Below are 18,582 nucleotides of genomic sequence, written 5' to 3'. Positions count from 1 at the left end.
AGAAGAGCTGGTAAATGGTAAAATACCTGTTAACATCTTATAGAAAAAATAATGTTCCCAAACCACATTTTGGGAAATGCTGCTTTAGAGCATACTCACATTAAAGATATATCCAAAATTTGAGTAATTTTAACTGACATATTTACTATGCTTGGCACATCTAATAACATAAAACATTTTATTTCCTAGAAAACATAAATTTAAAATATCAAATTCTTAAACTAAAAAAGAACATTGATTTTTGGTTGAATCAAAGAGTACATACCTATATTTTGCTTTCTCATGAACCCAGACATACTCAGCGTTTTTCAAACTCAAGCGTGCAAGGTCCTTTACAGATTTGGTTTGTGTTGCTGAGAAAAGTAAAGTCTGATGTCTCTTGGGAGGATTTTCAATAATAGCATTCATGGTATCAGCAAAGCCCATATCCAAGATTCTATCTGCTTCATCAAGAACTAAAAAAGAAAATGCAAGTTGAACTATAATATTTAAAATATATATCAGGCTAAATGCAATGTAGTATCCTGGATTGGACCCTAAAAAAATAAAAAGGACATCAGTGGAAACTGGTGAAATCTGAATAAAGCCTGGCATTTACATAACATACCAATATTGATCTTAGTTTTGACAAAGATGCCATAGTTAAGCAAGATGTTAACATCAGGGAAAACTGGGTGAAGGGAACAAAGGAACTCTTACCATCATTGTAACTTTTCCACAAATCTACAAGTATTCAAAAATAAAAAGTTGATTAAAAGAATACACATTAGGTAGTATCACCAAGCAAAACAGAAAAAGTTCATTTTAAAAAATGCCAATTTGACGTTTCAGTGATCAGAAGTGGCTGTGACAGATTTAAAAAACTCTCGGCAATGTCTAATATTGAAGTACCTAATTTCACATATAAGAGTACATATTTAAAAAAAAAAAGAAAAAGAAAAAGAAAAAAAGGGCTAATTGTATTCTCTAGGTTTGGAGCCCACATGCCAAAAAACTTAAAAGTTATTCCTCAGATTGTTTTTAATCATAATAGTTATCTAATATAACATTTATATCATTAAAATGTGATGGCTCTCTCCTCAGTCTGAGTTATTTTCCATTAGAAATTTGTTAGACTCACCTACATTTGGAGATTAGTAGCATGAAAACATATCGTTTCATCCATGTGTTGAAGAAGCCGACCCGGTGTGCAAACAAGTATATTTACATTGTTGATCCTCTCAGCTTCATGTTTCAGATCCTGAAAACAGTTCTTTCTTTTGATTACACAGACACATCACTGAGCAGCCTGTATACCAAAACTATAAAAAGCCATCTGCATGTGGCATTTTATCATAGCAGTTTACATATTCAGGAAAAAAACATAACTTCTCTCTTCTATTTCTGCAGTGCATCCAAATTTGGGGGCTAAATCAAATTCCTGAGTGAAGACCTAAAGAGCTCAGAGGTTGTGAAGGTTAATTATAGATGGCAACTTGGTTAGATGAAGGAATGCTGAGAAACCTGGTAAAGCAATCTTTTCAGGTGTGTCCATGGGGGTGTTTCCAGCAGAGATTAGTATGAGAGTCTGAGTGGCCTGGGTGTGAAAGACCCACCCTCAGTATGGATGGGAACCATCCGATCTTCTGGGGGTCCGGAAAGAACAAAAGAGACAGAAGAAAGAGGTGAACCGCTCGCTCTCTGGATCTGCTGGAGCTGGGATACACTCTTCTCTCCTGTCTCTCCTGGACATCAGACTTGAGACTCTACAGTTTTGGGGTTCCAGAACTTACACCAAGGACACCATCAGCTTCCCTGGTTTTGAGGCCTTTGGACTTGGACTGAGCCACACTACTGGCATCCGGTTTATAGACAGCCTATCGTGGGACTTTTCTTCATAGCCATGTGAGCTTATCCCCCGAATAAATCCTTCTCATAATTATAACATATCCTATTGATTCTGTCTCTCTGGAGAACCCTGACTAATACAGGGGTCTTCTAGATTCTTAGTCATACCCAGATTTGAGGCAAAAAACAACAAAAAAAATTACACACACACCAGGGATCTTCAAAATTTTCATAGAACGATTTGTATTATCTTTTAATTCTATTTTTCCATGAACTTTTTGAAGTACCCCCCGTATATATTAAATGAATGCTCCATTTGTAAGTCTTGATTTCCTATTAAGGCCACCAGAATTGACTTAAAACCCAGAATTACCCCCATTCTTTAAATCAGTACCCAGGAACACTCAACAAGCTCTCCAACGCTACTCACCACACTTTGTGGACTGAAAAAAAAAAAAAAGAGCCAAGCTCTCTACATTTTAGAGGTTCTCTCTCCTTGAGACAAGAACCACAGAATGTTGTTAATTGTTAAGCTGGGTGACAGTTACATGAGTACATGAGGGTCTGGATGCTATTCTTTCCTCTTTTGTGTATGTTTGCATAGAAATTCAAGAAGTTAAGAACTTACCTTCAGTCTAGAGGAGATTCTAGCAGATACAGGCATTCCAAATGTACTATAAAGTAGAACAAAAATTGGACAGCAAGTTTTAACCATGACCTAAAATAAACACTCCTCAAAACAATCTACGTTCCTTTCTTCTACTGCTGACATAGCAATGTTGTGAATTATTCAACCTCCTAGACAGATATTTTATTAAAGGTACTAGTCCACATCCTGAAATGTCATCTTTCCTTATATAAATAAGTAGATTTATAGGCTGATTAGAGTAAATCTATCTCTGAGAGCTTCATCAATTCAGATACCCTGACAAAAACAGACTTTCAGGACCAGACCCTAGATGACAGTGACCACACCAAAGCATCACTACCTATGAGGACCTGCCTAGGAGGTCAGTCTGTTTCGATGAAGTCTCCACCTCTCGCCTGTCAAGTGCCACAATGCTTCAACATGGTAGAAGGAAAGAAAGAAGGAAAAGGACAAAAAGACAAACCTTGCCACCAATGATGAGACCAGCTGAAAAGTCATGATTCTTTCCCACTTTTCTGAGAACCTCAAAGGTCTGATAGGCCAGTTCTCTCGTGGGTGATATTATCAGAACCCCCCCCAGCCCATCTGTTGAGGTCCATTGTAGACGATATAAGGCTTCCAGCACCTCAAAAAAGACAACAAACTCATATTCAGTAAGTCCTTAGAGAAATCAGCTTTTTGACCCACATCTCAGTATTGCCCCTCAAATCAAAGGCACCCTCTAAGCAGAAGACATAACACTCAAGTTTTATCCAATCCTAAAGAACAGATTTTGTTTCTTTTTCTTCCATCAGAAGCATCCACCTCTAACTCAGAAGGAAAGGAAAAGAAGCCCCATGGTAGCTCAGCTGCTGCCAGAGCTATCCCATCAGGAGACTGGATATCAGTGAAAGGTATGTGTAGCCCACAAACCATTAAAACACACTGAAGAAAAATATTTATCATTTTCTGAGCAATAACCACATAAAAATAAACTTTTAGCTGTGTTACTGCTGAAGTTATATATTGACTGAATTCTCTAACTGTATGGATACTCTGCTTTAAAAAAAACTAGGACTTAAGAGCAAAATGATTTTGCAATACTTGGAACAAATACTAAAATATGATTTTTCTGGGACAATTATTTTGTAGGAATCAAAAATTAGGAGACAAACTATGTAACTGAGATGTAAGTGAATTCCTAGGAAGCTCTACTGTTTTACTGGGACATGTCAATGACCCAGGAAATTCTTAACAAATGTCCAGATCTCCTTAACATGACAATATTTCAGCTTTGTCCTAAATAGGTAGCAAGAATAAATGCTATTGGCAGGTTTGCAAGGGTGATAACAGGAACAGCTTTCCCTACCAGTCCTACTGCACTGAATTGCCATACTGGAACACCCAACAACCTTCAAGAATATAAAGGCTTGTCAAGGCACAATCATTTATTCATTCAATAAGTTTCTGAGTGCCCACCCTGTGCAATAGGATCTGGGGAATATGGTGGAGAACAAGACAGATGTGGCTCCTAATAAAGCTTGCATTCTAGCCAGGAAATCCAATATGAAAACAACTATTTACATAATTACTCATTCGCACCTAAGGTACAGAATGTTATAAAATTGTATAATAGAGGATCTGATCCAATATAAGTAAAGCACTTACCGGAACAAGGAAAGCCAAAGTCTTGCCAGATCCAGTTTTGGCAGCTCCAAGTACATCTTTACCTTGCAAAGCCAACCCAGTGGTCTGCTTCTGTATCTCAGTAACCAGACGGTACTGGGCTTCTTGCAAACCTGGCAGTGTGGAAAGGGAAAATGATACTTTAGAAAATCCTAGTGTTACAGGCTCAGCTGTGTCTTCCCAAAACTCCTTTGTTGAAGTCCTCACCTCCAGTACCTCAGAAGGTGACTGTATTTAGAGACAGACAGATCCTTTAAAGAGGGGATTGAGTTAAAATGGGTCCCTCAGGGTAGACTCTAATCCACCATGACTGGCGTCTTTTTAAGGAGAATTTTGAACAAACTGACGCCAAGGGTGACATGCATAGAAGGACAACCATGTGAATAGGTAGCAAGTTACAATATGATCCAATAATCCCACTACTGGGTATATATCCAAAGGATATGAAATCAGTATGTTGAAGAAAGATGTGCACGCCCATGTTCATTGCAGCATTATTCATAATAGCCAAGACATGAAATCAACCTAAGTGTCTAGCAAAGGATAAAGAAAATACAGTACATATACACTCAGTGGAATACTATGCAGCCTTTAAAGAATAAGTTCAAGATGCCTACTGTGCATCATGGTGACTATAGTTACTTATAATATACTGTATACTTGAAAACTGCTAAGAGTAAGAGTAAATTTTAAGTGTTCTTACCAAAAAAAAAAAAAAAAAGTGAGGGAATGCAAATGTTAATTGGCTTTATTTAACCATTCCACAACATATATGAGGAGCCTTCAAAAAGTTCACGGAAGGATTCATATTACATTTTAATTCCATTTTTCCACAACCTTTTCAAAGTACTCTGATACATATTTCAAAACATTATGTTGTATACAACACATACAATTCTTGTCAATTAAAAAAAAAGACAGAGGGGCAGCAAGAGGGCAGCTGTCCACAAGCCAAAGAGGGAGGCCTGAAAAAGATCCCTCCCTTATGGCCCTGAGAAGAAACCAACCCTGACAGCACCTTCTTCTCAGACTTCTAGCCTCCAGAACTGTGAAAAAATAAATAAGACACCCAGTTAGGTATTTTGTTTTGGCAACCCTAGCAAACCAATACAGAGGGTATCAAATTTTTGTTTGTTCCTTTGCTTATTTTAACTAACACGATTAGGTTTCATTTTAATTATTCAGAGGCTCCTAGCATCTTTTTTTTTTTTTCAATGTTCTTTGGTCTAGAAATCATGAGACTGACAGATTGTTAAAACTCAAATTAATACTGCTCATTTTTAATTGGTTTTCATGATATCAAAGTAAGATTTTTCAGGTTAAACTCCCTAAATCCTCTCTAATTTATAAAAAAGCATCAAGAAATCCAATAACATGTCCCAAGATCACCATATACCTACCTTTCAATGTTTTTTTGGACAAGGGGAAATCTGAAAATCTGGTGATTTCATTTACATTTATCTAGAAAAAAAGGACAAAAGGGGACAATGTCAGAAAAGACAAAATAACCTACAGGATAATTCATTTATTTCACAATGAAATCACTTTTTCTCTAACTTGTACTGCCTAGCTCATCCTTGGTATGGCAGGATTAAATTCAATCATCACTGCTAATTAAAAGTCATCATTCCCTCTGAAAGGAAATTTGCCTTGAGGAAGCTGTCCTGAATCAAAACTGTAAGTTTGTAAAACCATTTAAGTTGATTAAAAAATAAATAAATTACTACACATGTGAGTAACATACATTAATACCTTCAACATCCTTCACCTCCAAGATATTAACACAGTAAGTCATCACCACCTCAACTTTAGAAAGAAAATTTACTTTCAGTCATCCTTTAAGGGATATCAGTGTAAAAAAAATAAGGGACAAAATGACTACAAGCCACAGACCACGATGAAAATAGTTCTATATGCACTACTTGTACAAAAGATTGAAAAAAGTAGATCTTAGTTGAAAGAAGTAGATCTTGTGAGCACAATCTTTTCAAAATTTTAATCATAAATCAGTGGCCTATGAAATCCAACCTGATAAACTACTCATTTTGGGGGTATACTAAAGGAACAGTATTATTTCAAAGAAATCAGGAGAAATGTCTGTGTCATGCTCTGATGCCATGATAAGTAATGTTTTGCCCTTTAACTTTGCATTATCCAAATCTTCATTACTAATGTTCTTTATTAGCATAAATCCAATTTTCTGAATTTCATTTCAGCTGCTCAGAAGAATTATTTTATTACAGATACTGAACACAGGAACTACTGCTCATATCTGGGAATATGCCGCCAAATTATTCGTGATTCACAAAAGGGGAAAGTTGCATCTGTAATGCTCATTTTTTTAAGTTACACTCTAGGCAGCAAAGGGATGGCAGTTGTATTTCATTTCACAATCTACACATTATCTTTCCCAGCATTCTTGATGTAACCCAGGCCAGGGTTACTCTCTGCCCACAAATACTGAAAACACAAATGTTAAAACATTGTCATAATCCCTACAAATCATTTCAGACATTATTAGAGGAGGCAGAATCGTGTACTAGCATTAGAAGAATGATTACTCAGTGCTTGTTTTGGCAGCACATATACTAAAAAAAGAATGACTTATTCAAATGACATCCTGTCCCAGCAAGAAACTTCAGTTGGATAATCTTCCAAACAGGACATTAAAATTAGGTGTGGTCATCCTTGCACTGTGGTACTATCAGCTAGAAAGCTGTTTTCACAGGGAACGGAATGCCTACAGGAGGAGGTAGACTGGCAACACCCTCTATGATCCCCATCAAGAGACACAGCACGGCAAGGTGGGCTCCTCAAACAAAATACTGCACAGTTTTCTAAAGTCTGTAAACCTCTTAGAGAGGAATCTTCGAAGAGTGAAACTGTTCCAACATTCTACTGCCAACCATTACAATATAAAACAACATCATAATCTTAAAAAGAGGTCACTGGGGAACGCTTCTACACTGTTAGTGAGACTGTAAATCTGTACAGCCATTATGGACAACAGTATGGAGTTTCCTCAAACAACTACAGGTAGAACTGCCATACAATCCAGCAATTCCACTGCTGGGTATATACCTAAAGGAATGGAAATCATCATGTCGAAGGAATACCTGCACTCCCATGTTTACTGCAGCTCTATTCACAACAACTAAGAGTTGGATCCAACCTAAATGTTCATCGACAAATGACTGGATAAGGAAAATGTGGCATACATACAAAATAGAATTCTAGTCTGCCATAAAAGGGAATGAAATTCTGCTATTTGCAGCAACATGGGCAAACTTAGAGAAAATTATGTTAAGTGGAATAAGCCAGGTACAGAAAGAAATACCACATGTCCTCCCTCATAAGTAGGAGCTGAGGGGAAAAAAAAAGAAAGATACAACAATCAATAATTCCTTGAACTTTCAGAAGAAGAGAACAAAGCTGAGGCCACCAGAGGTGGGAAAGGGGGAGGGGGAGAATTAGGGAGAAATTGGCAAAGGGCGACAAAAAAAAATGTTTACATTGTTTAATGGCAAAACAAAAAAGTTAAAAATTAAAAAAAAAGAATAATGCATTTAAAAAGAAAACAACACACTGAATTAAACTAGTAGAAAAAAAAAGAGGTCACCAAAGAAAGAGAAAGAAATTTTGATCCTGCTGATGCTCTAGAACAGGGGGTCAGCAAACTACAGCCTGCAGGCCAATCCCAATTTGCTGCCTGTTTTTGTAAGAAAAGTCTTATTGGAGCACGGCTACAACCATTCATTTACATATTGTTTATGCAGTTGTGACAGAGACTGTGTAGCCCACAAAGCCTACGTTTATCTGGCTTTACAGAAGAAGTTTACCAACCTGGCTCTAGAAGAGTCTGTTGCATTCCAAGCAATACTTAGCAGAAGTACTATATACAGCAGAAGGTGTATACACAGCAGAAGATGGCTGTGGTTCCTATAAACAGAATAACACTATCTTTTGCTTGAGGGTGGGGGGATTCACTCCTGTCTCCACAATCCTCACACTCTCACTAAAATCTGTATCATTATTCTTCTTAAGTCAGGAAAGTCCTTTCTAAAGACTTCCCAACGCTTGTGGAAAAGTTGGAGGGGGCAGAGGGGAGAACAGAGTGAATATCACTTAACCACCTTCTTCCACCTCTCTCTGATAATAGCTATTTCTCACAAAAGTGAATAATGCCTAGAGAAAAAAGTATAAAACCTTCCTAGAGTGCTCCACCTATTGCAATCAAGAGAAGAAAAGCAATGTGCCTCAAATCACACCAGACCAAATTTTAATTGGAAAAAAAGGCAGGATTAGAATGCTGAGTTTCTATATAGCACAGGTGATTATCGTAAAAATCTTAGTGAATCCCAGATACAGACTTTGAGCCATCCAGCAGTGAAAACAGCTGCTGAACTACAACAAATAGTTCATCATTTTTCAATAAGCCTCAATTCCAGTTCTCCATCACATACACCGTATGTGATGTCCTTAGAAAGACACAAGCCAGATCTCCTACTGCGGGGAGCACAGCCGACTGACCCTGCCAGCTGTCACCCCTGTAGATCCACCACTGAAAACACCATGCTTTCCCTGGCTGCTCCTAGTCGGTGACTAAGTTCAGTAGCAGTACTACTGCAGGCTGGGGGGCTTCCTCTAATTGACAACTTTGGAACAGAAACTCCCCATCAGCTGGCTGAAGCTTTCTTACAACTGCTACAGTCAGACTCCCTACCTGTTCCTTCTTTCCTCCTCTCCTCTCCCTTCCTATTCCTGTCCTTTCCTTCATCCTTCACAGACACTTCTCCCCGATAAATCTCCAATTCATCGAATCCCATCTTGCCATCTGCTTCTCAGAGGACCCAAGACCTAGGCTACACCAATAGTCTTCTACCTGGTCTCAGCCTCCAGAACCTTTATAACTGGGACATATTCTCTAATTGCCACCAGACTTCCCACTGCTTCCAGATAAAGTCTCTGAGCATGGCCTCTGTATAAATTTCTTACTGTTGCTATAACAAATTACTACAGTTGCTTAACCCCACACAAATGTATTATCTTACAGTTCTGGAGGTCAGTAATCCAAACTGGGTTTTACTTGGCTAAAACAAAAAAGTCAGCCAGGCTGAATTCTTTCTGATTGCTCTAAGGGAGAGTCCATTTCCTAGCCTTTTCCAGCTTCTAAAGGCTGCCCACATTTCTAAGATATGTTCCCCCTCCCATCTTTAAGGCCAACAATGGCCATCAAGTCTTTGCCACATCACACTGACACAGACTGTGCTGCCTCCCACTTTTAAGGACCCTTACGATTATAATGGGCCTACCTGGATATCCTAGGCTAAGCATCCTACTTTAAGGTCAGCTGATTAACTGACCCCTTGCCATCTTACATATTCACAGGTTCCAGGGATTAGGATGCAGACATCTTTAGGTTGTTATTCTGCTTACCACAGCCTCGAGAGTCACTCACAACCCACCTGCAAAAAAAAAAAATCTCTTCTCCAACCCATCTGAAGCCAATTCAGGAACGCATGCAACACTCCAAGGAGTATTTCCTCCCTCAAAAAACTCTATGCATTTTCACATTTCTTTGTATTTCCTCATGTTGCTCCTCCACCTAGAATGTCCTTGCCAATCTTTTCCATCTGGTGAACTCATCATTCAAGAACTAGCTCCTACCCAATGATCTCGAGGTGTCAAAAGAAAAAAAAAGAGAGAATGAGCTCCACTCATGGCTACCACAAACAGCTGGACAGCTTGTACACAGCACAAAGGCAGCTGGTAAAGCTGAGGTATGGTGGGCTGAACCCATCCACCCAGCTCCCCAAACCAGGCCTGCCTGAGGCTGCAACCACCAGGAAGAAGACAGCAAGTCCAGAGGAAACACGGTTTTTCTAATACATTTGGCCAGAAGGAGCACCTTGCCCAGTAACTCAACCTTTTCCCCCTAATTACACCATCCTCTAACTCCACAGCACTGAGTTACCTATATACTATTTACTATTATAACATTTTATACATATTTACTATTATAAAATTTGTCAAAATGTATCAACCGCACTCCACTGCATCACCGTTCCCTAGGGACCCAGATATGAATTTTTCCTATGTACATTTACATAGGCCTCAACAAGTGCCTGTCAAATTGTTTCAAAGGTTTATAAATCCAATTGTTCAGTATTTCACCAGTGAGGCAACTAAGCACCACCATGTACCCTGGTTCTATAATAAAAGTTGTATTCCCAAATGCTACCACCTGAGGAGCCACACAATGAGGAGTCTGCACCTTGGTTACCAAGAGAGTAACAAATCTGCTATTTAAATGATTACATGCTAGTATTGCTGGCCCCATTATTTCTTGACCAAATCTTAAAATATGTCTAAAATTAGAAAAATAAAACAGAACAATGCTCAGAGGAAAAAGAGCTATTCCTTCAACTTAATGAAAAGATTGGAATTTAAACATTTGTTTAACAAATGAATCTCAGTAAAGTACGGTGGTTTGGAGTCTGGTGTCAGACCTAGACTGCCTGGGCTAGAACTCCTTTTTCACTAGCTATTTAACCTTGTGCAAATAATTTAACCTTGCTATGCCTTAATGTCTTCTCATCCGTGTAATGGGAACAATTTCACATGGTTGTTTGTTATGAGGATATGGTAAGTCAACATGTACAAAAGTTTGATAAATGTTACGAATTATCATTAAAACAAGAGACCAAAAAGAATGAGCCAATGCTACAACCAGGGCAAAGCCTCTGGAAAAGGTCTAATCTTACACCAAACATCATCTCAACACTGACTGAGCACCTCCTCAAGGACAAGCACTGTGCTACCAGTCTCAGGAGAGCAAAGATGACTTCGGTGGACCCTCCATATCTGTGGGTTCCACATCCATTCCACATCCATGGATTCAACCAAATGTAGATCCAAAACATTCAAGAAAAAAAACAGATGGTTGTGTCTGTACTGAACATGTACAGGCTCTTCTTGCCATTATTCCCTAAACAATACAGTATAACAGCTATTCACACAGCATTTACATTGTATTAAATATTACAGATAATTTAGAGATGACAAAGTATATGGGAGGACATGCACAGGTTGTATGCAAATACTATGCCATTTTATATGAGGGACTTGAGCAATGGATTTGGGTATACAATTGGGGGGGGGGCAGGGGGAGAGATGTCCTAGAACCAATCCCTTATGAATACCTAGGGATGACTGTATATCACTGGTCTCTGAACTTGAGAGGTTCATGATCTAGGAGGCAGTTAAAGAAGTTAAATAAAGAAGCAAATCATCACAGCCAGGTCATAAATGCTATAATAAAGGTATTTACACAACCCTACAGATGCACAGCAGCCCTAAATCTGCCTGGGGAGGTCAATAAGAGAAGTCTAAAACAAATCTTGAAGGACAAGTACTACGTATCCCTAGGGTGGGTGGGAGAATGGGAATGCTCACTACAAGCAGTGAAAACATCAAGTACTGGAGAAGAAACATCAAGAAGCATCAAGAAACATGGCCAATTCACCAAACTGCAAATCATTCCTTCATGTGTGCTTGTCATGTACTGCTTGGTTTACATACATTATTTGAACCTTACAACCTCTGGGTGATTAATAATCTGTCTGTTGAATTGGGAAACTGAGACTCAACGGACATTAAGAAATGCAGCTAGTCAATACCTAAATTCAGTGAGATTTAAAACAGGTTTGCCTGACCACAAATAACTTAGTTTTTCAATAGACTAGAACATGTTGACACATTGTTTGAAAATTTTCCTGAAAGTAACTGTGAGCCAAGTAAAGGTTTTAATCAGGAGTAAAATGATTGAGAATAGACTAGGGATGTAAAAGGCCTAAGAGCCAAATCCCCTTGGCCACCTGTTTCACTAATTAAAGTTTTACTGGAACACGATACTCACTTATTTACATACTTCTATGGCAGCTTTTGTGTTACAAGGACAGAGTTGAATAGTTCTACCCTTATGACCTGCAAAGCTGAAAACATGTACTATCATTTACAGAAAAGGTTTGCTGGCCCCTGCTGTAAGCGACATCTACCGTAGTATTCTAGACAAGAGATGATGAGGCCTGACCTAGGGGATAGCAGTAGAGATGGAGATGCACTTGAGAAATTTAAGAAGCAGAATAGATCACCAGTGTGATCAGTCAGATGGTTATAAGAATGGGTAAAAGAGAAGTATCTAGGATTTCTTCTAGGTTTTCTGGCTCAATGGTCTGCTTAGATGGTGGAGCTAGGATGTGCTAAGCTAAAAGATGGTCCCCAAATATGTCGATGCCCTACCTAACCCCTGGAACCTATGAATGTTCCCTTATAGGGAAAAAGTGACTTTGCAGGTGTGATAAAAATTAATCACACTTCTTGAAATAGGGAAATTTTATCCTGGATTATCTAAGCGGGCCCTAATGCAACCACAAGTGTCCTTATAAAAGGACAGCAGAGACAGACTTGACAGAGAACAGAAGAAGGCAACATGTCCACGGAGGCAGAGATTGGAGTTATACAGCCACAAGCCAAGGAATGTTGGCAGCCACGAGAAGCTACAAGAAGCAAGGAACAGATTTTCCCCTAGAGCCTCTGGAGGGATCATGGACCTGATGATGCCTTGATTTTGGCCCAGTGAAACTGATTTCAGACTTCTGGTCTCCAGAACTGTGAGAGAATAAATTTCTATTATTTTAAGCCACCAAGGTTGTGGTAATTTGTTAGAATGGCAACAGGAAACTAATACATAGGATTATGGATTTAGGAGGGGTTGCTGAGGTATGAGGGAAGAGAAAATGACTTCTGGCACTTAACGTATCCTGTGACTCTATTAGGTAAAACATCCAGTATAGTCAGAAATAAGAATACGAACTCAGAAGAGCTCTGGGCAGAACACAATAAGAAGTCACTGGTACACAGGAATAAACCAAAAAAGGGCTGAGGCTATACTCCCTAGGCAATTCTAGTCACAGTTCGAAATGAAATCTAATAGCAATTTACTTTACAGTGCCTTTTTGAAGTGCTTTGTATACAACAGTAGCAGTAATGATATAACAGCGAATATATGGAATATCTCTATGTGCCAGGTGTTGTGCAGAATGCTTCACATGCATTATCTTACTAAATCCTCATAACGACTTATTAGGTAGGTACTATTATTACACCTTTTAAAGACAAGAAAAGGGAAGCAAACAGAGTAACTTGCCCAGAGTCACACATCTGGTGAGCAGGAGCCGGGATCAAATCATCATCTGAACTCCAAAGCCCAAACTCTCAAACTCTAAGCTCTAACTTTATTGTTAATCTCAGGGTCATTTAAAGGAAGACTACACCAGGATGACCCATGATGACTTAAATTCCAGGAATATTCCACCTGTTAAATACCTGACTATACTGTGCTACAAGGGGGCAGTCGCTGAGTTGGGTGAGCAGGCTGAGTTCGGTGGGTGAAGGCCATGGGATTTGGGGGAAGGAGGAGAGGAATTGAAGGACCTAAGGATCTTGAGGGAGAAACAGGTTAAGAGGTCAAAGTCCTAACTACAAGGATACTTATCTGGGAACATAAGCTACAATATTGGGGATGATAGGCAACAGGAACAGACCAACAATCTAACTTTTCTACACCAATTCTTTGATAGCGACATGAGCAAGTGGAGAAAATGAGATGCGCACAGGAAGGAGGATGGATGATGTTGAGGGACACAGTCTGTCTTAACCATCAAAAGCAGAAGCTTTGCAATTAGAAAGACATGAGTCTAGGATCCAATTCCAAATACCTGCTAAGTGTGAGAACTTGGGATAAGTTTTCGTATCCTCTTGGAGCCTCAATTTTCTCATCTGTAATATGGGAATTCAGATCCATACCTAAGAAGTCAAATAATTAATACGTGATTTAAAATGCAGGTGTCGTTATTACCATTACTGTTGCATTATTACTATAAATATTACTATAAGTTTTATAGCATTAGTCTCCCTGCCCTTAAGTACCATTGCATTTCTAACATTTTTAAAGTGTGGAGACGACGGTGGAGAGGCCTGGGTTGTGGCACCCACTGGACCACTCATGGGGCCTTAACAGGGCTTCCGGTGACAACTCCCACCCCGTTCCCTTCTCAAGCCAGTGGACTTACGGCATGCTCCCCAGGCCGGGTCCCCAGGGACGGGTCCGCCCCCCGCTGCCGGCCCACTCCGCGCGCGGCAGGGGCCGGTCCGCGCCTCCTCCCCAGCTCCATCCTCACCTTCTCGTAGTTCTGAATAAGGCGGCTGATACCCTCGCGCTCAACCTGCCACTCGGGCTTCTTCAGCTGCTTCCTCAACTGCTTCTTTCCGTTCTGCCTATGGCTGTGTTTTTTCTTCCAGCAATTAAAGCTCCGCACCGGGTCGGGTAGGGCTCCCGGAGTCCGGGAGTCAGCAGTTTTGCCCATCGCGGCGGCGGCGGCTACAGCACAGACAGCTCGGAAACACGGAGGCGCGGCACTGAAAGATGGCCGAACCAGCCTGGGGAAAGCGCACAGGGACGCATGCGCGAATCCAGGAGCCCGCCCCCGAGCCTTTGAAACCTGGCGCGCGCCAATGACGTCAAGAAAAAGGCGGGCGGTGACTGGCGATTTGGCTTCCACGGGGAGGAGCAGTCTCGGGGAAATGGAGACAAGGCGGTCTGAGGGGGAGGGCAGGTTCAGCGACTGCAGGAGCACACCCAGTCTTTAAAAGAACGCCTGCGTACTGGTTGCCGTTACTATGGTGACGTCATACTAAACTTTTTTTTTTTTTTTTTGTCTTTTTCGTGACCCGCACTCAGCCAGTGAGTGCACCGGGCCGGCCATTCCTATATAGGATCCGAACCCGCGGCGGGAGCGTTGCCTCGCTCCCAGCGCTGCACTCTCCCGAGTGCGCCGCGTCACGGGCTCGGCCCCTGTTTACTCTTTAATAAAATGAAGCAGGATTTTATACATATTCAGTAATCAAGCTTATTACCTTTGTTTTCAAATCTTCTATATCTTTATTACATCTTTTCTGGTCAAAAAAATGATTGATAAAGAAATGTTGAAAGCACCCACAAGATGGTGAATATAAAAATGTTTTCCTATAGAACTGTACTTTACAAGATTTTAATTTGGTGGATATAATGTAAGAACTGTATCTTCATGGTCAATTGAGTCTTCTATCATTATGTGGTGATCCTCTCTATCCCTAATACTAATTTTCATCTCAAAAACTATTATACCTAAAATTAATATAGCTATTAAAGCTTTCTTTAGGTTATTGTTTTCCTGGTATATCCCTTTTCTATCATTTTACTTTTAACTTTCTCAAGTGCTTATTAGATGAGTCTCTTATAGACAGCATATATAAAATAAAATTTTATTATTATACAAACTGATAATCTCCATCTTTTGAAGTGTGTTTATCCCAATTAGATTTATTAGGATTACTGACATATTAGATTTTTTGCTTACCATTTTAATGTTTGCTGTCTATTGTCCCTGTGTTGCCTTTTTCGCATTGAATTTTGTGTTTTTGTTTATTTTCTCCATTTCTTATCCCTACTCTTCACACTTGGTAGAGTTACTTCCTATTCATCTTCTTTTAGCAGTTACTCACATATTTTTATCATGCACGCTTAAAGCCCAAAGTTAATTATTTTATCCCAATCTTGAAAAGCCAAAGAAACTTAAAACTTAAAACACTAATTCTGACACCCCTATTCTAACATGCATGTCGGTGTTATACAGCATTTTAGTTCTAACTACAACAAATACTTGTATTTGATTCTACTAGTAGAAAGAATATGAGCATATGAAGCAGACAATTGTTGCTTAGATTAATTACACATTTGTCAATTTTCTTGCTCATAATTCAGACTGTCCTTTTTGATGACTTTTATTTTTCCTGAAAGGCTCACTTTAGAAATCCCTCTAGTGTAAGTCTGTAGTGAAAAACTGGATTTTTGGTTTTTGTCTATTCAAAACTGTCAGTATTTCACCCTTGTCCATGGAAGATAGTTGTGCCAATTACAAATTTCTGAATTTTGATACTTGTTTTCTTTCAGCACCTTGAAAATATGATTAAAGACATCAGCAACATTTGTGACCTTGCTAAATCCATCTGTTTCTGGTCATCATCCCACTCTACGCTCAGGGACAGTTGGCACTGTTAATCACTTCTTCGAATACTTTCTTTCTTGGTTTTCAGGACCCTTCAAGCTCTCCTCTTTCCATCTAACTCTCAGTCTCCTGTGCTGGCTCATCAGCTTCTCCCAGTATCGTAGTGTCCCAGGACTCAACTCTCGGACCTCTTCATATAAGCTTCACTTTGGTGATTTCCTTCAGTCTTAAGGCCGTAAACCTCAACATGTATATTGACTCTCAAATTTATATCTCTGGCCTAACCTTCCCTCTAAGTTTTGTACTATTACATCCAAGTTCCTCCTCAGGATGTCTGCTTTTATCCCAACAACCATCTCAAACACTCCATGTCCTATACTGGTATTCTGATCTTGCCCCCAAAATCTGCTCCTCCTGCTCTGTTTTTCCATTTGAATTAATAAAACTTCAGTCCTCTCAGGTGGTCAAGCCAAAAACTGTATAGTCACCAGTGGCCCCTCCTTTCTCTTTTAGACCAGATCCAATCAATAGCAAATCCTGTGACCTCTACCTTCAAATCTATCCTTATACAACTGATTCTCACCACCTCTATTGCAATCCTGGTTCAATCTCTCATTATCTCTTACCTGCATTGTTACGATAGCCTCAAAATAGTTCTCGCTACTTTCACCTTTACCACAACACACACTAGCCAGAATGATCCTGTTATAATGTAAGTCACATGATTTCACTCCTACGCCCAAAACCCTCCAGCGACTCCACATCTCACTTGGTAAAAGCTGTAAATCTCCTTGCTTACGTCTTTTTTCTTTACCTACTTCTCTCTCCTTACACTGCTCCACTCACACGGTCTTCCTGTTGTTTCTCTAACTGCTCAGGCACCACTTCTATTCCTCAGCACCTTTGCATCTACTGATTCTCCTTTCTAGAATATTCTTCACCCAGATGTCTATATGGCTTACCTCCTCACCATCTTCAAGTTTCTGTTCTGAAAACAACTTAGCAAGACCTTCTCTGACCACCCAACTTAAAGATGTTCCCCCAACATTTTCTATGCTCATCTGTTTCATTTTTCCCATGATTACCACCTCCTATGATACCATGTATTTGGTTCATTTTGCTCACATTAGCTACTTGAGGGCATATTTATAGTGGCTAAAACACTATGAGGAGTAGAAATAAACAGTTGTCATATAAATGAATGAATAAATGAATGAGTAAATTATTTCACTGTCTTCTGATTTGTTCTTAGGGGCCTTTGTTACTTTGCCATTCATTTCAGAGTGATCCTTCTCTGTCCATTTTAGATTATTTTCTTGGTCTTTTTTGTTCAGTAGCACTTACTATTAATAATGTGTCTGGGAATGGGTTTATTTTTATTTGTTCTGCTTCATATATGTTATGCTTCCTGTATCACTGCATGATCTTCACCTCTCCTCGTTACCTTTCAGACCTTGTACCTGTCACTCTTCCCTCACTAACTCTGCTCCAGCCACACTAGCCTGTGTCTGTGGATTCATGTCTTTCACTGATTTCAGAAAATGTTAAGCATTCGTTTCAAGTAATCTCTCTCATCATTTCTCTATTCTCTTGTCTTAGGACTCTAGGTAGACATGTATGAGACCTAATTATTCCATATTCCACAATCCTTAGCTTCTTTCATATTTTTCATCTTTTACTGTCTCTGTGCTGCATTTTAAGAAATTTTTCAGATCCTCTTGTAATCTGTGTCTATTCTGAATTTAGATTATTTTATTCCAGCAAATGTATTTCTAAAAGCTCTATTTTGAATTTTTTGTAGTCTCTTATGGCTTGCTCATGTAGGACTCTATCTGCTGATTCCTTAATCATTTTATTTATCATTATTTTTATATAATATTTATAACACATTTATATATTATATACCTAATATGAGGGTACTTCAAAAAGTTTGTAGAAAAATAGTATTGAAAGATAATGCAATCTTACCATGAATTTTTTAAAGTACCCTCATTCTTGAAGCATCTAAAATCCATGAAGATCTAAATCTTTTATTTGATCTTTCTGATTACACTCTGGAGGTTGTTCCTCATCCCCCACCCCTATTATAAATTTGGTGATCTTTGATTATAAAATTATATTTCGTTTATCTTACGCTTTGGAAAACCTAGGGACCTAACATAGGATGCTAACAACACTTTCCTGTAGAGAGTATTTATAGTTGTTCATTTTTTGTTTTTTGACTTGTTTTTAAAAAGCTAGGGCACTATCACCTTGGGACCCCCCACTCCTACTTCTAATGTCCCAGGTTTAATTTTGGAGGCCTGGATTTTTTTTTTAAGGCCCCTGACTTTG

At 39.2% G+C, this 18,582-nt stretch overlaps 1 pseudogene; it reads right to left on the bottom strand.

Annotated features, from left to right (window-relative positions):
* The window catches only part of LOC134376256 (probable ATP-dependent RNA helicase DDX10), a 44,141-nt pseudogene extending 29,558 nt beyond the window's left edge, over positions 1 to 14,583 (bottom strand).
* Positions 14,584 to 18,582: the final 3,999 nt, after the last annotated feature.

This window comes from Cynocephalus volans, chromosome 4 (genome assembly GCF_027409185.1).
Source record: "Cynocephalus volans isolate mCynVol1 chromosome 4, mCynVol1.pri, whole genome shotgun sequence".
Lineage (NCBI taxonomy): Eukaryota > Metazoa > Chordata > Mammalia > Dermoptera > Cynocephalidae > Cynocephalus > Cynocephalus volans.
The sequence above is the reverse complement of the archived record's forward strand: the minus strand, read 5'-3'. Positions and strand labels throughout refer to the sequence as shown.